The 20513-nt window shown below is 52.8% G+C and overlaps 2 long non-coding RNA genes across 3 annotated transcripts; one reads left to right on the top strand and one right to left on the bottom strand.

The window, feature by feature from the left end:
- The first annotated feature begins 649 nt into the window (after nt 1-649).
- LOC106026393 (uncharacterized) lies at nt 650-5889 on the top strand. Its single transcript, XR_001200017.3, has 2 exons — nt 650-1301; nt 5500-5889. It is a non-coding gene; the product is annotated as an uncharacterized LOC106026393 (long non-coding RNA).
- LOC134471842 (uncharacterized) lies at nt 3515-19933 on the bottom strand. 2 transcript variants are annotated; one of them, XR_010041555.1, is made up of 2 exons: nt 19492-19933; nt 3515-5757 (listed from the first exon to the last, which is right to left on the bottom strand). It is a non-coding gene; the product is annotated as an uncharacterized LOC134471842 (long non-coding RNA). The 2 variants fall into 2 exon arrangements; XR_010041556.1 differs by lacking the exon at nt 19492-19933 and adding an exon at nt 6824-13480.
- Nucleotides 19934-20513: the final 580 nt, after the last annotated feature.

Here is a 20513-nt window from a genome sequence, read left to right as displayed (position 1 = left end):
TCCAGCAGTGCCCAGTCCAAAAGAGCCCCGGGCTGTAAATGGTGCCCTTCTCAGTAAAACAGTGAGCTCTCAGGCTGTCTTGCCTGGTCCAGCTCGGTCCACGAATCATCCCTCTGCCCCAAGTACCTGTGCTGCATCTGCCACCTTCTTCCGAAACAGGTTTGGGTTGCAAAACACAAAATTCATGGAGAGGTTGTTTGCTGACAAAGAAGTCACACTTAGATCTCAGTGGAGTTGAAATCACTGATTTAGGAGACAGGAGCCTTTCTGAACTAAGTCTTCGACTCAGGTGTGGTGGTGCAGGCCTGTCATCCCAGCACATGGAAGCTGAGGCAGGATCACCGCAAATTTGAGGCCAGCCTAAACTACATAAAGAGGCCTTGTCTCAAAAACACCAGAAGTAAGTCTTCGGGTACAATGAAGACACCAAACAGAATCCACAGTGTTAGTTTGTATGTAGGGAGACACATCTTGGTTGCAGGTGACGTCTTAGGGTCTTGGAAAACACCTGGCTTGCTAAGGGAGGACTACTGTGTTCCTGAAAGTCATACCAGGTGACACGCTGCAGGAGAGGGCATCAACTTTCTATCTGGGAAGGAGGCAGCAGGGACAACACAGCTGTCCTTGCAGGTAGCCCGGGATGTACGTGGTGGCTCTTGGCTTCCACCCAGCCCTGATGCCATCCTCGGAGACTGAACTATCTGCAGGGAAACATCTGGGGCCAGAGCAGAGGAGTGAGACAGCACAGAGCACCCAATCTTCAAGCTTCAAGGCAGCACTGCCGCTCGCTCGGGAACAAGGAAGTCTCTGTCTTTCCCACGTGCCTCTGCCTTGCTAAATATAGACCCATCTCAGTTTTTATTATGCTCCCTCTAGCTGAGTCACAGTCTTCGTTTGTTTAATTCAGAGGCAATGAGCACCCCGAGCTGCCCTAACCCTGGGAAGCAGGCAGTCCCAGCTGGCCCCCAGCCAGCTGTCCTCCATGGGAAGTGGCCCAGCCCACCCCGCAGCACTCCTGCATCCCAGGAGTTTCTGGGCATCTCCGTAAAGATTCAACGACCATGCAGTTTCAGGAGATCCACTAGCAGAATTCACTGTGCATTTAAGAGGAACTGAGCCAGCTGATTGCTCGAGAGGCCCTGAGGAGCGTGGCCCTCCGTCTCCACTTGAATGGAAAAGGCTGCAGCAAAACGGCAGCAGAGGGTCCTTGGATGTCACCATGCTGCCCTCAGAGCAGAAGCAACATTGGCTCTCCCCGGATGGCGGAATTCTCGGGACCACCCCAGAAGACCAGGAATGAGGTAAGGATAGCACTGGTGCCATCACAGAAAATCATGTTGGAAAACATAAAAAGAGGAGAACGCAGGGAGAGGTAAAACAAAATTATCACTATTTGTAGGCGATGTAATTATATACCAGGAAACCCAGCAGAATCTCCAGAAAGCTAGAATCAGAATCGGTTAGAACCTGCTTGTAAACCAGTACCTAACAACAGCACGAACTCCAAGGGTCTCTGTGCACAGCACAGCAAATGCAACTTTACCTTCATGCATTTGCACACGGTGGGTGCCCTCTGTGTGCAGCGTGTGCTGGAGCTGAGGTTCAGCAGAGAGCAGGTCCTGGTGACCCAAGGTGGGAAAGGGCTGGGCAAGGAACCCGGAGGCATCCCTATTACCACCACCGAGGATCTGAGGGCCCCTGAGGAAGCAGGGACCCGGGTGAACCACAGCTCCCAGGATTGGGCTGGGGGTGGGGGCCCAGAAACAGTGGTGGGCAAATGCGGAAGGGGTGTCCTGCAGAGCCGGGGGTCCATGGACACAAGGCCAGGCTGAGCCCCCTCTCAGGAACCTGCATTTCCAGCCAGGGAAGAGCTCAGGTGAGACTCAATCCTGCCCAGGGCCACCTGATCCAGGACTGGTCACTGCAATGTTGCCCGCTCTCAGCCTGCCTTGCCCAGCTCCTGTAGCGCTGGCTTTTCAATGTGATATGGTTTTTGGAAACAACACAGCTAATCCCAAAATAGCATCTCGGATTTCAAACCACAGCTCAAGGTGGTTTTCCAGGAAGGAGAGCAGGCAGGCTCAGAGCCTCCTTCTCATCCTAATGATCATCACTGTGACAGCCGCACGCTGGCTAGGTGGCAGGCAGAGGAGAGGGGACTGCGCTGTGCAGTGGCCCTGTCACCCTGGCCACGCTGGCATGATCCTGGGGCCATGGGCTGGGAGCACCTGATTTCAGGGTGCATCCAAGGTCAGAGTCAGGTCTCTCTGCACCTACTGCCAATTTTCCTGCCAATTGTGGCTCTGGGATTTTAAATTCCGCTTAGAAGGGGAGCTGTGATTTCCAAGAGGAAGAGCAGGAAGCGATCAGGCCAACGGCTGAGGAAGAGTGGAAAGTGAATCCTCTTCCTCTGGACTGTGTTGTTCAATTTGCATCTGCCCTGAGAGTGGTTCTGTGCCACTTCTCATGGTGAATGTGATACTCACCTTGTCATGGTCACAGGAGAGGACTTTCAAGTGCATTGCATGGGCAGGGGCACTCACAACCTCTCAGCAGCTCCCCAAGTTCCCACAACCTGGCCAAAGCCACACCCAGCCCTACTCCCCAGGAAGCTGCTAGGGCTCTGTGGTGGCCCATTACAGTGAGCCCTGGAAGGTGACAGGAGGTGTGGTCATGGCTGCTACCCAGACCTCAAACCTCCACCCATCACCTCCCAGGCCATAACCATGCCGAAGCCCACTGGTTATGCACCTGCTGTGTATTTGGCAGGTGCCCACACACTGCCCAAGGTGTGGCCTTCAGCCCTTTACTTCCTCCTCACGGCACCATCTGTCACGTCATCCCCAATTCTGCATGGAAGGTACTGTTTCCCACACTGGGCCAGTGAGTCTCTGCTGGGTACCCGGCTTGTGTTGTCCTGAGCTTGGACATCTTGAAAGGGCAGGCCATCAGGTCAAGCCTTCAGGGCCTGAGACTTCAGGACATCGTGGAGAAATTCACCCTGAAGGAGCAGTGTGCTGAGCTCAGGCAGGAGGTACAGAACCCAGTGCTGCCAGGCGTGGCCAGGCGCTCAGCCTGTGGGCCACACTCATGCCCTCCCAATGGTGGCCACAAGCACTGGTGGTGTGGACTCTGGTCTGACACCCACACCAGCCCAGGAACATGGAGCAGGAGGAGACCTGAGGCCAGCAAAGTTTGGGCCGGGGAACTCTTTCAGCTACCCAGATGCTTTTCCCACACATACTCATTCTCACCCAGTTCCCCAAGAGCATGTGGTCACAGGGAGGCCAGCACAGGGTTTGCTCCGGGATGCTGCAGGATAGCTCTGTAGCCTGCTTCTGCCTACACTGCTCTTGCTTTCCAAGGAAACATGGGCCAATTCCACTCCCTAAGCTTGCCAGCAAGGGACACAGTCTTCTCCCAGACGTTATGGCCATGTCTTGCTGTGTGTACCGTCTACATGTGTTTCAGGTGATGACCACCACACACCCCCTTGAAGGATGCCGTCCAAATCTGTCATCAAAATATAGCTTTGCTTTCACTCTGTTGCAAAGAGATTGCACACATCCAAACCTTACATTAAAGAAGAAAAAGAGCAAAAAGATCCCCCCGAAGTCCAATCTGTAGAGCACATCCTGGAACACAGAGTCAGTAACTCTGGTTTCTGCCACATCTGTGAAGTGGAGGCCAATGGGCCTGGTGCCAGCTTGCTAGCTCTTCTCTGTGGAGAGGACTGGGTGGCTGAGCTGCCCTGCAGTCCCCTTGGAGAAGAACAGACTTCTGGCTAGGCTCTGGACATCCCTGGGATTCACAGTCCAGACCTGGGCCAGCAAATGCCTGTGATACTTGAACAGGTGTCAAACGCAGGGTGCTGTTGTGAGACCTGCGGGCCACGTACTGCCTGGCCTGCTGCCTCTCCCCGCTATGGCTGCCCTGTGCCTGGACACACTACCACTGGGACAGGGTGCCCTCAGTCCGTCCTGAACCACAGGGCTTTGCAAGAGGAGCAGGACACACACACCAGGCGGTGGCACAGAAGCTCAGGGGCAGCAGAGCAGGCAGAGGGGCAGGAAGCCACCTGTTGGACACCCAGCAGATCAGCCTGGGGACCTTGTGACCACAGCGACACCATCATGATCAGAGGTTCTGGAGGAAAATGAGTATAACAAGGCTTTCAGCTGGCCTGGGACCGTGGGCCCTTCTTCCTGCATGCATGCTTTGAATGCACTCATCCCCTCATCCTTACCACTTTCTGAAGCAGTTCTGGAGTCCTCTTTCCTGAAGGTCTACAGCTGCCTCACCATCCTGAATTGATTCAAAATGTTTCCCTCCTGTGGTCATTTTGACTTTGGGGACGAGCTAGAAGTCCCATGATGCCAGCACAGTGATAAGGTGGGTGAGGACACGGCAGCATGTTTTAGGAGCTGCCATTCCACTGGGCGGCACACGGAAGCAGCATTGGCTGTAGTTGTGCGATTATACCTCACAAAAACACTCACCAAAGAGACTTCTAGCACTGCTCCAGAAGTGGCAAGGACAATGGGACCAGAGTGTTCTCAGAGAGTGGGGTGTCATAAGGGAGATTATGGCAATGTGTCTCCCGTTGTGATAAGTTTTGTTTGCTTTAAACATTCACTGCATATTCTGATCATCCATGTAGATCTGTATGTGAGTGTGTGGGTATGTGCGATATATCCAAATGCCACCAACCCTGCTAAAACCACCACAGCGTCTCCCTTTGCCCTCGGGCTGACACGTACCCTGCAACCTTGCACGGTAAGCCCTTGCCTCGCTGCCCTTCTGCCTTGCTGCCTTCTCCCTGGGGTGCACCGGGGCTCCTGCCCAGGACAGTGTCACCCACTGCCCAGCCAGGTGTTGGCGTCTCAGCTCCAGCCCCTGCTAGCTGCTCTCTCCCTTGTCATAGACCATCCTCCTGTCCCCTCCCCAACTCCTCTCCCTGCAACAGAAGGACCATGACTCAAGCTTTGCTTCGAGAAGCCTCAGGTGCAGTCCTGCCTGTCAAGAGAGAACCAGCCAGCCAGCTGCAGGTGGCACCACACTCAGATACCACGCCCAGGCCCCATCTCACTACCACAGTTAAATCAGACTCCCAGGGGGGCAGGAGATGCCTGTTAGGGCCAGGAGCATCTAACAAGGAGCTGGTGCTGCCAGTGTCTGTCCTGCTACTGTGGGGTTCTTGCTTGGAAGCGATAGCTATTGTCCTATGCTCACACCATCCCCACCCTCTTCCCCTGGAAGAGACAGGGACACCCCTGTGCTCACCCTGTCCCCATCTCTTCCTCCTCACCACATCACAATCTGTGGCTGCTCCAATTCCCACACTTCCCTTTCAACTTCTGTGTTCAAACTTTGAAGGCAATGCTGTCTTCACTGCGCAGCACCTTCCAAATGGCGCCTGACGTCAAAGGGTGCTGCCTGCTTGCTTTTGACAGCCTCACAGCGCCAGGCGCTGCAGCTCTGTCCCTTTTGCTGTTCCAGCTCAGAAAACCAAGCCAGCAGATGAGACTGAACACTGGAGTGGAGTTCGTGGGAGGCTCCGGTGTGGGCGCCAAAGCAGAGTTTACTGAAAGCCCTCGCAGCCAGGGAACGCTCTCTCACTGTTTACTCTGAAGGACTTGCAGAGAAACCTTGAGGATTACTCAGCAGTGTCTATCGTCTGCTGTCCACGATGATGGCGATGCCAGAGTTACTATTTGCAGATCCCAGCTAATAACATCAGTGAGAATCGCACAGCGCCTGTGAATCAGAAGGAAGAGGTGATAACAGCGTCTTTATGACATGCAGTCACGCGATAAGATGCAGACGTAATGAGAACTCTTTTTCTTCTGGAAAAGATTAAAGACATAAAATCCTGGCTTGGGAAAAAAAGGCTCTTTGTCCTGCTGTAACAAAGTGACCAGATGTCTTGATTTAGGCAGAACGCGCCTGGTGTTTTAGGACAGGCCCCCATCTGTGGGCTTGTGTTTAGCTTTTTGTTTTCTTTGGTTTGGTTGATATTTGCCTGCTTCCTGTGCTTCTGAGGCACCACTTAAAAGAGTCTGAACTCCTCCTTCATCCCCCACAAAGCAGTGGGAGCAAGAGACCCAAGCTTTCTAAGGATGCAGGGGAGGCTGGAGAGGTCCTGGGATGCATCTCCCTAAACGAGGCAGCTGGGAGGCCCAACCCGAGCCCTGCTGGGAGCACTGCAGGTCCCATCTCTGTGTTCCTCTCATGAAGGTCGACCCAGTGGCCAGCACAAACCATGTCACAGCAACAGAGGGTGGTAGGGCAGCACTCTGGCACAGCCCTCTGGGAAGACAGGCATCTGTCCTCCTGCAGAGGGGAAGCACCACGTTGGGTGTCTCCTCTCTTCCAGACAGCGTGGCCAAGTGCAGGTGGGAAGAGTGTAAGCCTGCTACAAATTAAGCATCCCTAGTCCAAAATCTGAAATCTGAAATCCTTCTATGACATGATGTCATAGTTAGAAAATGCCACAACTTTTTGTCACATATAAAATTATTTAAGATACTCTATAAAGTTAGCTTTAGGCATGTTTCTAAAATGTATAAAATGTGAATGAATTTTTTGTTTAGACATGGGTCCTATCTTCCAAGATAATCCCATAACATATATGCAAATATTCTAAAGTTCCAAAGAGTCTGAAACTCAAAACCTTTCTGGTCCAAGCATTTCAGACAAGGGATGCTCAGCTATACTAACTGACCAGCACTTTGGCCTAACTCAAAGCCATGTCTGGTGCTGTCAGTGTCCATTGCTGGGACAGGATCCCCAATGCCTATAGTTTAAAGAAGGAGACATTTACCTGGCGCACAGTTCCTGCGGATTCAGTCCATGGTTGGCTGCTCCAAGGCAGGAACTTCACAGCAAATGGGGATGGTGGAGCAAAGCTGCTTAGTTCATGGTGGCCAGGAAGCAGAGCAGAAAGAGCACCAAAGAGGAAGGGACAGGGACCAGACAGTGCCCACGGTCATACCCCACAAACCACCCAGACACACTCAAATGTGTGCTTTGCTAATTTGTTCACCAGCTCTTAATTAAGTCAAGTAAACAATTCAAAGTCCCCTGTACCTTCCTTAGGCCCATATCTTTCTTCTGCTGTGAATGCAAGATTAAATAGAAGTTTGCCTCAGCCCCTGTAGGAAGGACTAAGGGTCTCCACAACCCTGCACAGAGCCTAGCCTATGGAAGAGCCACACACACACACACACACACACACACACACACACACACACAAATCACTAAAGGAAATCCCAGTGCCTACAGGAATCAGCACCACCTAAAGTTGCTTTTGAGTCTGACCTCAAGCTGAAAAACCATCACCAACTCGAGTCCTCAGTGACTTTCCTCACTGAGCAATGGGTCCAATAGATACCTAAACCCTGAGACTTCTGTGGGGATCCCCATGGAAAACTAAGCACAAAGAAGGTAAAGAATGAGATGGGAGCCCTGTCACAGCCCCTGCTTCTATACCCAGTGTGACCACCGCACATTGTAGATTCAGAATTGCAAAATATGGCCGGGAACTACATCATTGGTTCCTTACCTTTGCTTGATTCCTCTGAGACTCAGTTTACCCATCTGTAAAGCTGAAGAAGGATGTTGATGTAATAATCACACACTCATACACACAGAGTTGTTTGACAACTAAATGAGAAAATATTTATGCAAACATTTTATAGCAAAGCCACTACAATGCACTGGTCTCTGCTGTCAAGTGGATCAATACCATCTCCAAGACTGGCCTGGGCAGCAGGAATGAGCAAAGGCCTGGCAGAGGGGATGCCTCAAGCAGCAGATGCTCTGTGGCACTACCGCCTGCAGGAAAGTGAACATCCAACAGGTCCTCGGAGCAACGTCTCCATGCTTTCGGTGCACACAGAGGGGAGCGTGCGGATCCAATTTCTCTGCACCACCAGGACATGGGAAAACTTCCTGGGGCAGGATGTGAGACCTGGGAGAACCCTAAGGCTTAACAAAAATACCATCGTTCAAGGGGCAGGAGTACTAACATGTAATGAGGACCTGACACACTACCTCACCTCAGATTCATGGCAGCCGCAGGACACAGCTGTCTCTCTTTTCCAGAAAGGAGGCTGAGCCCAGAGAAGCTGGGTTGGCTGCACAAAATCCCAGAGTACACCGGCCCAGAGGCGTGAGCCAGAGCTGACTGCAGCTCAGACTTGCACCTGCAGCCACCATAGGAGCGGCCTCCTCCCTCTCAGTACCCAGTGTCACCCCTCTCAGAATGTGTGCACCACCACTGTGGTCCAGACGCTGACCACTGCCTTAATCCCTACAGGGGACAACACATAAACTGCCCTGTCCTGAGCATTCACACCAAGTGTGTTTGCATATTTGGTAAATGTTTCTGTTTTGGGCGCTCAGCCCCAGCCCAGTGGCCTTGTAATTCCATATTTGGAGGCTTTGGGAGCACAAGTCTTCGGCAAACTGCGTGGAAGTGACCATGAAACTGACCAGGATTTCCTGCCCCACTAAAGCCTGGAAGATGATTCCCCTTCCCACCCCACTCCAGGCAGCACTCATGGGGTGCCAGTGGGAGGGAGGTGGCCCTGTTGTCCTTCCAGTGGGGTGTGCTGGCACTCTTGCCTGGGTAACTCTGCCTGGCAGAGCACTGGCACTAGAGCCAAAGGGAAGGAGAGGCCTCTGCTTCATGACCCAGCCACCAGGGCTCCTTCATCCACACCAGAACAGAGTACAGGACCTGTGTAAAAGTTGGGTAGGAGGATAGTGGCCACTTCAATGCTGGTAAATGCTATGAGCAGGGGCAAAGCTGGGCTGGACAGACACATGGGCCTGTGGGAACCCCAGGGTCAGGATCCACCCTAAGGAGCAGAGAGAGGAACCCTGTGGCTGCATGAGCAGAAGGGGTGATGGAGGTAGGCACACTCAGTCTCTTTCCCACAGGGGACCCTCTGGCCATTCTTCCTCTCTGAAAGGACAGGTGGAGGTGAAGCGAGGTCACACATCTGCCTAGGGAAAGCTGGGAAGGCAGAATCACTGCCACGCTTCCCTCCCCAAGACCTACCCTGATGCGCTCCTTCCAAGCACCCACCAATCTAAATTGGTGGGAGGCAGGATTAGCAGATGAGCAGTATTAGGGACCACAAATTCACAATGGCAAATTTTGCATCCTTCCCTAAGGGATAAATGGAGGCTTAGGATTATGGTGTCAGCCTTTGGAGTCTTCCCATTAACTCTTGGGAGGAACCACGTCTCCCACTAAGACTAAACTAAAACTACTAAGATTAAAAAGGACACCTAGAACGAGGTTCCTCTTAGCATAAAATCATCTCCACCCTCTTGAGTCTTCCAAGGATTATCTGTTGCCTGCAGTGTCATCCACCTCTGAATCCTTGCCAACCTAGAATCTTCTGCTAACTCCTATCACTGACTATACTCATTGAATCATACACACCCAATGAATAGTGGCTAGTTTGGGGTGTCTGGGTCTTTGCCCATCCTAAGGCATTGACCTCCCAGCCCCCCAACGTGCATTACTAAATTTGTGTTTCTTATTTTAGTCTTTGCTGTATCCCATATATAGGCAGTTGGGGTTCTTGGCTAGGTCCCCAATAAGCAGCACAATGGACCCAACAGGCCACTTCCCAGTGGCTACCAAGGACACAAGGCACAGCTGGAGAAAGCCCAGGCTGAGCCTCTAGGAATTCTGAAGACCCAGAGAGAGAACCCGGCTGGTATGCTGCTCCTGAGGGCCAGATCTGCACAGGCCCTGGAGAGCCTCTTTCTCTGAACTGCTCAGTGGAAGGCTGTGAAATTGAGAAGAACTTCTTAAAACCCAAATTCAGTCACTGTGTTGGAGGACCCTACACACTGTGAGCATCACATCCTGAAACTTGAGGGCTGGTGTTGTTCCAGGGGCCTGCAGTGTGCGTGGACTCAGTCATGACACTAAAACCTCTGCTTCTTACCGGGAATCACAAGTTATGAAAATAGCTTGAGGGCACTGCCCTGGCAGCCACGGCCTGGGCAGCAGTTCTGAGCAGATGCAGCATAGAGAAGTGTTTCTTCTCCGCCACTGCCAGCCTCCTCTCATGGAGAGGCTGCACTTCTCAGATGCCTCTGCTCAAGCTCCTTGGGTGCCAGACACCTTGGGAGCCATGGCTGCTCTGCAGGCAGAGGGAGCCTGGTGCCCACCAGGCACTGATAACATCCAGAGGCCCCTCTACACCTCAGAAAGCAGGACAATCCATTCCCATTCCACAGGTGGAAAGAAAGAACAAATCCCATGGAGGTCAAGAATCTCCCCCAAAACCAAACAATGGAACTAGAATTCCAGAAAATCTGGCTTTTCCCTAATACTGAATAGAAAAAAGATGACCAACTCATTGAAATATGTGCAAAAGGCCAAACAGGTAGTTCTTGTGGAACCAGAAACAAACATGGCCAAGTACTTGAGAAGATGCTCAACCTCACTTAAAGGGGAATGCAGTTGAGCCGCATAACCCCAAACATCAAGCTCTTCATTTGCCAACACTGGAAGAGAAGGTCGGGAAAGGCACCAGCCTTACTGAATGGGAGCAGATTTTTTTTCCTCTTATTCCCTAAATAACACGGGGTAACATCCATTTACCACAGTATCTACGTGACATCAGGCATCACAAGTAACCTAGAGAAGATTTACAAGACCTGGGGTGATTGTCCAAGTTACACACAAACTCTATGCTATTTTATGTCAGGGACTTGAAGCATAAGCGGATCATGGCAACCACAGGGCTCCTGGGGGCCGTTCTGCTCCACGAAGCCTGAAAGAGGACTATACCCGAAGTTTAAGTGAAGTGCTGTCTTTGATGCATCATCGTAAATTTAGGAGTATTAGAGTCAAAGACAGGTACGCTCATTCATTACTTATTAACAGAAGTATAATTTGGAGTATCTTTTTGGGAGATCAATACAGTGCAACTTGTAAGAATTTTGAATACATGCAGCCTTTGCTTGGAATTTTTCAGCTTGGAATTTCCCCTGGCTCGGGGCCCAAGGAGATAAAGGGCCTTCCTGTCCATTTTGGGGATAAGCAGGCTTGGAAGGCTGTAACTGCTTCCTTGATCCACCCAAGCAAGGTACCATGCTGGCCTTGCCCATCCCCTGAACCGCAGACGCAGGCTGCTGCCTGGGGTCCTCAGAGCTTCTGTGTGGGCTCGTTTGCCAGGTGATATGCTTATTGGAGCTCGGCTCCTCTATGTCCTCTGAGCCACGCCCAAGGGCAGGGAGCTCCAGGGGCAGCCAGGACTCCAACTCAGGGTCCACGCCCCTCCTTCATGTGCACCACGGATCCTGAAGCCTGAGGTCACTCAAGGATCGGTGAGCCCCAAACACCCGCAAGTCACAGCAGCCCCTGCTAGCTTCAGGCCAGTCAGCAGCAGTGGTGCACGACTGGCGCCAGGACAGTGTGGACAGGATGGAGGAAGGGCAGAACTACTCACCGTGTTTCCTCGGAATGGAAAATGGTTCTCCTGCTCCAGTAATGCTCTATGTGCTCAGCTAGAGCTTTTCTGACTTGGGCACCAGAAGTTCTGAGTTCCTGACCAGGCAGGCACGGTGGCACTCACCTGTACTCCCAGCACTCTGGGAAGCAGAGGCAGGACGATCACACATTCAAGCCCAGCCAGGGTAAACTAGCAAGTCAGCAAGACCCTGCCTCAAAATAGTCTTTTTAAAAGGGCTGGGGATGTGTCTCAGTGTAAAGACTCCAGGTTCAATCCCTAGGGCCACAAAACAAAACAAAACAGGAAGAAAGCCTCACATCCTGAAAGCACCAAGGTCCCTGGTGAACCACAGCAGGTTATCTCCTAAATTGCAGGCAAGGCAAGGCGGGAGCAGGCAGCACTGAGCTCAGCTGCAGCTAAAGAAACTTCAAAAGTCTCTGCGAAGTTTCAGTTGCAGCTTGTCACGTTTGACTTCCTTTTCCACAGAGGACAAAATCTCTATTGTCAAGGAAAACATTGCCCTAACTGTCAGGGGCTGGGTTAGGAACTCAGGGCGCCGTCCCAGGGTCTGTACAAGGGCAGCAGCTCCCCAGAAAGGAGTGTCTTGGCCTTCCTCTGCAGATGACAGCATGCAAGCCCCACAGGGTGGTCTGCACAGACCTCCTCCTCTGGGCCTGACTCGCTGCAGGTACACGTGGACACCCAAGTCACTCGGGGAGCGCCACCACTTACAGCAGCCATCTGGACACTTTGGGGGACACCTGGCTGTGTGGACAGAATGCTAAGTGTCAGGATTCTTTTTCAATCAGACCAGAATTCAGCTGAGCACTGTGTCATGTTGACAACCCCAGATGCTTTGCTGACTCCGAGTGTGGCTCCTTCCCTCTCGCACTGCTTCTGAGACAATTCGCAGGCCCCAGCCACCTGCTCCCTCATTTCCTAATGGGGACAAGGACCGCAGCCACCTTGCCCCCAGCCCCTCCCCAGCTCCTCATGCAGGCTGGCGTCTCACAGGTGCACATCCGATGGCTTTGGATGAGCAACCAATCCTCAGGGCGCTTGTCTTGGAGGCAGAACCTACGGTACCTGCAGGTCAGCCTCAGTGCTTACTGGAGAGTTTGTCCCTATGCTTCTAAAAACAGCAGGAAAGCAAACAGCTCCTGAGACCCCGAATTGCAGAGTGTCACCACACATCTCTGTCCCCACTTCGTACCTGAGGACACTGAGGAGAGCCACCTCAGATCCACACGGACCCCCCACGCAGCAGCACAGCAGCCTGAGCCTCGCGGCTGCATCTGCAAAGCTGCCTGCAGATCAGTCACTCATCCTCCTGCTAACGGGCTCAGCTGAGTTTATGCATCCCTCTGCCTGACTTTCGCAACTCCATCAATGAAAAACACATGGGTTTGGGTTGTGAATGGAGGCCCTGGTGTTTAGGGTTAAAGGTTTTGTTCTCCTGGGTAGGCTGGATTTCTGTAAGAACAGTCACCTCATTCGTGGCCCAGTAAACCATCAGTGTCTGGTTTCCACAGGTGCCACTCATTCTGGCATTGAGTCAAGATCACCACTGTTCCAGTCCCCAGGAAAAGCCCCAGTCCCCTCCCCACTGCACCCATGATGGAGCACAGTGCTAACTGACCCATGTGCACACATCCAGAGCAGGCAAGGCGAGGCCCAGACCTCCCACTGGCTGATGGCAAATCACAGCAGCAGTGTTTGTTTGAGAAGCACAGATGGGGCAGGAGAGTACCTTGTCCTGGGGAATCGCAACGTGGGCTTTTGCGCACAGGCGCCAGCCTACCTGACCTTCTCCTTGTGAATCCTCTCCTGCGCGGCCCCACGCCAAGGAAGTAAGGCCAGGCCAGCCAGGGCACAGCACTCACCCCCAACACCTAGCTCCAGAGGGAACCTGCTCCCTGCCTCCGCGGAGGCGGGGACAGGATGACAGGGCTCCAGGAGGCAGGGAACAGGTGTCACCACTTTCCTACTCTAGCACCAGGAGCCAGCCTCGGCTTAGATGACCCCCCCACCCCACCCCGCCCATGTCTGATGGCCCCACCAGCACCGTGAGCTGGTGAACACTTCCCCTTTCCAGGGACCTGAAGACCAATCTGAAAGTGACCCTGATCCCTGTCCTGTCACTCACTTTGGTCTTTTGAAATCTCTCTTGCATGGCCCTGTCATTGCCCTATGCCACCTGGAACACAGGCCACATGCACCCAGCACACATACATTGGTTAGGAACGGACACTCACACAGCCAACCTTGGACCACTGGCTTGGGGTCACAGGCCGCTGGGCCTCCAGTGTGGCAGTCCTCCCAGGGGTTCCGATGTCGTTTCCTTCTACAGCAGGTGAAAGAGCAGGGAACATGGGCCCCACTGAGCAGGGGTGGCCGCCCACAACGCCCGCTGGCAGGGAGCACTGTCCGCTCACCCACAGCCAGAGCTCTGAGATAGATGAAGCTCATGGATCTGGGGACCCTCACTTTTATACCAGCTGTGACCATCATCTCGTTAGCCAGTTACGGAAAGTTTTCTGTGCCCAGCATGGGAGTTAAAGGGTGCAGTAAAAGGCAGCCCTCCCCACGGTGCCTGGAGGCCCAGCTCGCCTAAGAGAAATTATTAAAATCATGGGACTCACATGAGAAAATACTGAGGGCAGGAAGTGAGAGCAGGTCCGTGGAGGAGGAGGAGGAGGAAGAGGAGGACCCACAGGAGGGACAGAGAGACAGGACCAGGAGCGCCATCCACACAGCCTCTGCCTCCATGGCTCCATTTGTTCACTCAATGATTTGAAGCTCTGGATGCAGAGGAGATGGCAGTGCCTGATTCCAGGGCTGGTGCCCTGTGGCAGAGCTCAAGTCTCAGTAGCAGGCGCCACCCCCTGGCTGCCCCTCCAAGGCCACTGGCACATCTTACCTGGGGCTGCTTGGAACCGGCTGGACCAAGTCAGCTGCCCAGCAAAATGGCCAGAGCCCAGACAGTGCAGGATGGCATCTGGTGTCCCTGACATGCTAAGGACGGGACCGCACATGACAACCTCAATACTCAGCGTCTGCCCACAATTCACGTCCCCAGGGGCCGTCCCGCACTCATCCTACTTCCAAGGCATGGTGCTCACATGGGCCAGGTCCCCGCCACCACCAGATGACACTGCCTGCACCCTAGAGCTGCACGTGGAGCATCCAGATCTCTGTCACTGAACTTCTGGCCCAAGGGTTACAAGTGGGACAGTTGGGTGCACAGTGAAAGAATCAAGGAGACCACAGGGCGTGGGAGCAGAGACACAGACCAAGTAGAGGCTGGGGCTTCGGGAAGTGGGGCTCACAGGCCTGGGGAGCCTTCATTTCTCCGCCTGCCTGGTAGTGTCCCTGAACACAGGTGGAAGTCGTAAAGCACGCCTGGCCTGTTAACCCTTCGGCTGAAGGCCAGGCTGACCATGTCTTGTCCTCCATGCTTGGCACCAGACGAGCTTCAAGATTGGGGTTTTTTTTCTTTGTCTGGGGACTTTTGCATGCACATAACATGCTCTCTTGGGACTGTGACCTAAGTGTAAACACGAAATTCACTCATGTTCTACACCCACCTTCTGCACTCAGCCCAGGGCACATTTTATGCAATATTCTGGAAGCATCTGGTGCCTGAAACAGACTCTCACAGGGAAGAACTTTCCACTTGTAGCATCAAAAGTGTCAGATATTGAACATTTCCGAATTTGGGTTTGAGATTCGGGATGATCAGCACTGTCACCGCCTGCTCTGTTCCTTCGGTGTTTTCATCTTTAAAACAGCCATGTGCTTTCCTTCTCTACAAAACATCTCAGTAGAGTTTTCCTCAGTTTATTTGATTTTTTAAAATTAAAACAGAAACTCAGAAGACTCAATAGAAGTGCAAAAACCCAGGAGGCCAACATGGGGTTGTCTGGAAACGGGGAGCAAAATGGTCACCCAGGCCCCAGCCAAAGCTCAGAAGGCCAGGCCTGCAGAGGAGATAAGAGCCAGCCCCATGCCTTGCGTCTGTCCTGAAGTCCCCAAGTCCCGGAAGGGACAAGTTCATGTGTCCACCAGCAGGCTAACAGAGGGGAAAGCCAGGCAGACAGAGGCGGAAAGAAACTGAGAGGTGAGTCACCGGCTCCAAAGGCTGGCTGTAAACCCTGGCAGCTGAGGACCTGGTCTCTTGCTGGCAGCCCAAGGTGGCCAAGCCCTGGAGAGGACAGGAGGTTGCGGGGAGCTGCGGGGGAGGGCACTGACCCCCACTTTGGTCCTGTGCTGGCTTTGTTCCTCTCGCAGCGCCCGCTCCACGATTTCTTTTCTCCATGGCTCTTTGATGCAGCCCCTATTCGGGCCCAGTGACATGAAAGAGACACTGATTTGGCGCTCAGAGGCCAGCAGGGAGGTAACATTATCTCTTCGGCAGACTCCCCTCCTCCCGCGGGGAAGGGCTCCCCGACTGAGGGGCGCATCTTTCCCCTACTAATTTCCCATCAGATATTAATCTGAAGAGGGGAACGTGAATACCTTAAGCTTGTAGGTCATGCACAGGTCACCATCGTCACCAGGGAGACAGGGAGGAAGCTGACCTCCTGGGCCCAGGGAAGTCAGCTCTTGACAATTGCTAGGGACTCAGCAGTTCCCAAACTGTTGGGAATTCTGTATGAGATGAATACACAGCACCTGCCCTGTAAGGTACACATCTCAGACCCCATGGAAATTGGAGTTAGCAAGTGTCTTGCAGGTTGCTATTTGGGGTACTTCCCTCATTGTAGGGTTTGGGATGGAGCTCAGTGAGAAGTGGTTGCCTGGCAGGTGTGAGGCCCTGGGTTCCATCCTACCACCAGGAATAATAAATAATAAATAATAATAATAATATTAAACAAGTAAGCAAATAGAATAGCCAACACTAGGGCATCAAAAAACCCATGTGGTCACAGTAGAATAGCATGCAAGCGTTCCAAACTGTGCTTAAGGAATATTCCACAGTGGGCAAAGGGTTCACCACGCGCCACTAAAGAGAAAGGTTTGATTGTGGAACAGTAGCACAGGATGACTTCTTGCAGGAGCAGAGCTGGGCAAGCATGTTGGCACAGGTGCACAAGAACGCGTGGCAGGGCTTTGAGGTTCTGGCGTCAGCCCTTGAAGGGCAGCGGGGTTGTGCACAGCTATCTTTTGTTCTTTCTATGTCTTTATATATTTTATCGTTTTCCATAAAGTGCATTACACTATTTCCCTGAGTGACAGAATTTTGGAATCTGGCCAGCACATACTAAGGAAGCCATCCTGTTAGAGAAACTGTACCCTTGTCTGTGGATAGAGCATAGCCAACCCCAACACATCACTTATAACTGCTTTTGCAAGAGCTGAGCCAGCTGTACATCAAATCTGCTTATCCCTGCCAGTTAGGCCTCCTGATTTGCTCTCCTCTGGGCGCCAGCATCTGAGGCCAGAGCTCTCACACACTCAAGGCAGGAGGTGACTGAAGTCACCCTGCCTGGCTCTTGGTTCCCTGTTGTCCTTGGCATTTGGGGAGCAAGAGTTCCAGCCTGTGGGGGAAGGAAGGGAGGGAGGGAGGGTGAGATGCCCCTGGAACTTGGGACCTCTATGTAGCTGCAAGGGGCCAGGAGAGTGAAGCTGAAGAACCAGACGACCTTAGTTCATGAAAAGACAAGGCTAAGGATATCAGAATGCATACAGGGCCTGGGCTCTGTCCAGCTCCAGAAAAGATGAGACCCATCATTGCAGGAGATGGACTGCAGGAGATTACAGGAGAGAAAAATTCGCTGAACAATATGAAAGTTAAAATTCTATTGGAATTTCTCACCCTTTACAAACACATACTTAAACTGTACCCCCATACATACACACACACTGTGCAGTTGCACACGTACAGTGTTGTTATGTGTGCACATCTGTACTTGTGTGTGTGCATGTCTCCTCACAGATGTACACTCCCCAGAGTGTACACCTCCTGTTTCCACACAGCTATCGGGGCCAGTAGACAGAGGACCCTGGGATCTGCCAGGTGCCCATGTGTGTGGCTGAGGGGACCGCAGGGGAATACACTGCCCAGAGTGAAACCAAAATTCCCCTCAGTCCCTTGGAACAGAGCAGCTTCTGGGTGCATGTGGTACCCTGTGCAGGAGAAAACAGTTGAGCAAAGAACAGGCCAAGCAAAAAGAAAACCAAGCCCTCCAATCTTTGCCTCGAGCAATAAAGGATCTCTGCTTCCTCAAGCCTGATCAATGACTCGGACCCAGCCAAGAGCCCTCCCTGCATCCACACACAGCCCCTCTCACCAAGCATCAGCCCCAGACTCCAGGTTCCTCCAGCCCGGACTCTGCGCTCCATCCCAGGTGCACGGCAGCCCCAGTCCTCAGCCTGCAACACCGATGTATCTGCCACCCTCTGCTGCCTCCCAGTGGGCAGGAGCCAGACTAAGCCTGGCTTCCCACACGGGGTGTAGAGTGGCCAGCTCCTACCAGTCCCCAGCTCTACCCCTCTCCCTACCTGGGCTCCTCATATGATAGACAGCTAAGTTAGGTAGAAAGTTCCAGGCAGTTAGACGGGGCCGGGCCCTGGAGGGATCAGCGCAGAGGATGCAAACCCAGCACAGCTGGGGCTGGAGGCGCATCCACTGAAGGCTAGGCCTCAAGATAAAGAGGGAATGACCAGGCCTACACACCTCCCCGAGGGGAAGATTATAACTGGTATCACTTGGTCCAATCAAGTCTAGACAGACATCAGTCCCCCAGGTGGGTGACCAGGACCCCCTGACCCATCCCTTCCTAAAAAGTCTCGGTCCTTTCCGTGTGCACCTGCTATATGACCTGCTTCCCCACTGGATCAATATTACCTAAATGGTTATATTGAGCATCTTACTGGTTGATCGTAGTTTTGTCCCATGTTGTATCCATTTCCTAATTTTGCTCTATGCAACTTCCTCTGAGAAGTGGGCTCATTGGCACCCCATTTTCGGGTCCCCTGCTGTCTCTTGGGAGTTATTGCTCTTAGTAAATTTTTCCTACTCTTAACCTCCATTGTTCCTTAGGGTTCATTCTTCAGTTTTGGGGAACATGAACCCTATTATCTGACACCTGGTCAGGAGTAATAACATTTCCCCGGCATCGCCGACACAACCGGACAGAACGCACAGCTCTCAGGGTGCATTTTCCCTTATTGCATTCACTGTGGTGATGAGAAGAAACCCAGAGCTGCAAAGCAGCAGAACCTGTGGTCCCCGCTGCCTCGTCTCATAATAGCCGAGCTGCAAAGCGTTCCAGCAAATGCTCCTTCGGGAGGCAGAGGGGACCAGAGAGCTGTGCTCTTCCTGGACAACCTTGAGGACAAACCCCCGGGAGACAAAGGGCAGGATCTGTTTAGCTTGGGACACAGCTAACTGCAAGTAATCTCTGGTATAAATTCCTCTCAACCACGCACAGACCTAGATTAAAATTGCTCTGCTGTTCATCTGGAAAGTTGGCTATGCCCGGCTTCTGGTTTGGGGAGTTTGTGTGTCATTCTGCAGTTTTGAGGTTTGTTCCTGGGCCTGGGTCCTCTCCTAGAAGCCCAGGCCAGAGCAGGTCTGCAGTCCCACAGGGCCTCCGGCTCCGGTGAACCCTGATCATCCTGCTCAGGAGTGACACCGAAGAGACTCGCTAAGGACAGTGGTAGAGCTGGGTTAGAACCCAGGTCGCCTCCAGAGCCAGACTCTGACAGAGAACTGCCCAGGTCATAGGCACGGACAGCTCCTTGCTGGGTGAATTAAAGCTGTGCAGAGTCAATGCAGCCCTCACCATGGCCTCCAAAAGCCAACTGCAGAGTATAAAGGCTCAATGCCTCCTCTCTGCTGGGAACTAACAAAACTGGGCTTCTCTCTTCCCCTCTCCTCCAGGGTAGCAGCTCCAGCCACAGCACAGCGGGTGCTGGGACCGGTAGTGGCCTTGCCCCTCCCCAACAGGGCCACCTCCCTCCACTTGTCCCCAGAGTCCACAGCCTGCCTCTCCCCTACCTTCCAATCCCCTGCTTGCCTCAGCCCTGCTCCTTCTTCTTGCTTTCTGCCCCACTCTGCAGACACTGCAGCATGGGTTCTCCACTGTGGCTGACATGCAAGGGAAAGCTTCTGCCCTCCGGCAGAGCAGGGCTGGAACAGAGCCCTGGGAGAGGCCCAGCTCCACCCCCTTCTGCTGCACTGCTGGCTCCCCTGAGCCCCTGCTCCCGCCCTGCCCAGGAGGCCCTGAGCACAGCCAGGAAGCTGGGGAGGCAGCGGGTCAACGCCTCAAGAGCGCACCAGCAGGGAAAGAAGTGATAGTGACATCCAAGGTCAGAGTGCCCCTAGGTGTCTGAGACAAGCATTTGAATCAGCTGTGACCCAGGGGAGATGCTAGGCCCCCTCTTGTCCTCTGTCCCTAAGCCATGGTTTACTCTGGCTGCCTTCCACGAGAGCCGTTTGAAGTTTGGAAAAATGCGTTTGAAGAGGGTTATAAAAGAGACGTTGCATTTGGAGGCAAAAGAGATTAGATGATGGATAAGAACTTCAATGAAAAGAGAGAGATTGAGATAAATTTCAGCCAAGTGACTCCTCTGGTAACGACCCACCTGAGACAGGAGCTCTGGAGAAGGAAAGGCCCAGTGACAAAGGGGAGGCTGGTGCTGAGGAGGTGGGGCCGCGTCCAACATCCAGCATGTAGCTGCCAGCATAGGGATGAAGAGGATGTGAGGGTACGGGGAGTGAAACTCCCAGCCTACCATGCCCACGAGCTTATGTTCTCTAAAACCGAAGAATGAATTTAAGGAACAATGGAGGTGAAGAGTAGGATATATTTATTGAGAGAAAGAAAGTTTCTGTCTGAAGAGAGACAGAAGGGGACCCAAGCAGGTTGCCCAGGACTCTGTCTTTTCCAGGGACTTTTATAGAATGAAACCATGGGTTCAAGGAGGGTGGGGGGAGACTGGGAAATCACAAGGCAGATGGGCATAAGGTGGCTAATAACTATAGTTAGCCAATAAGATTAAATTCTATTAATAGGTAAA

The sequence above is a fragment of the Cavia porcellus genome, unplaced genomic scaffold (assembly GCF_034190915.1).
Source record: "Cavia porcellus strain 051 isolate PalLab524CR breed Dunkin Hartley unplaced genomic scaffold, mCavPor4.1 scaffold_20, whole genome shotgun sequence".
NCBI classification, from domain to species: domain Eukaryota; kingdom Metazoa; phylum Chordata; class Mammalia; order Rodentia; family Caviidae; genus Cavia; species Cavia porcellus.
The sequence above is the reverse complement of the archived record's forward strand: the minus strand, read 5'-3'. Positions and strand labels throughout refer to the sequence as shown.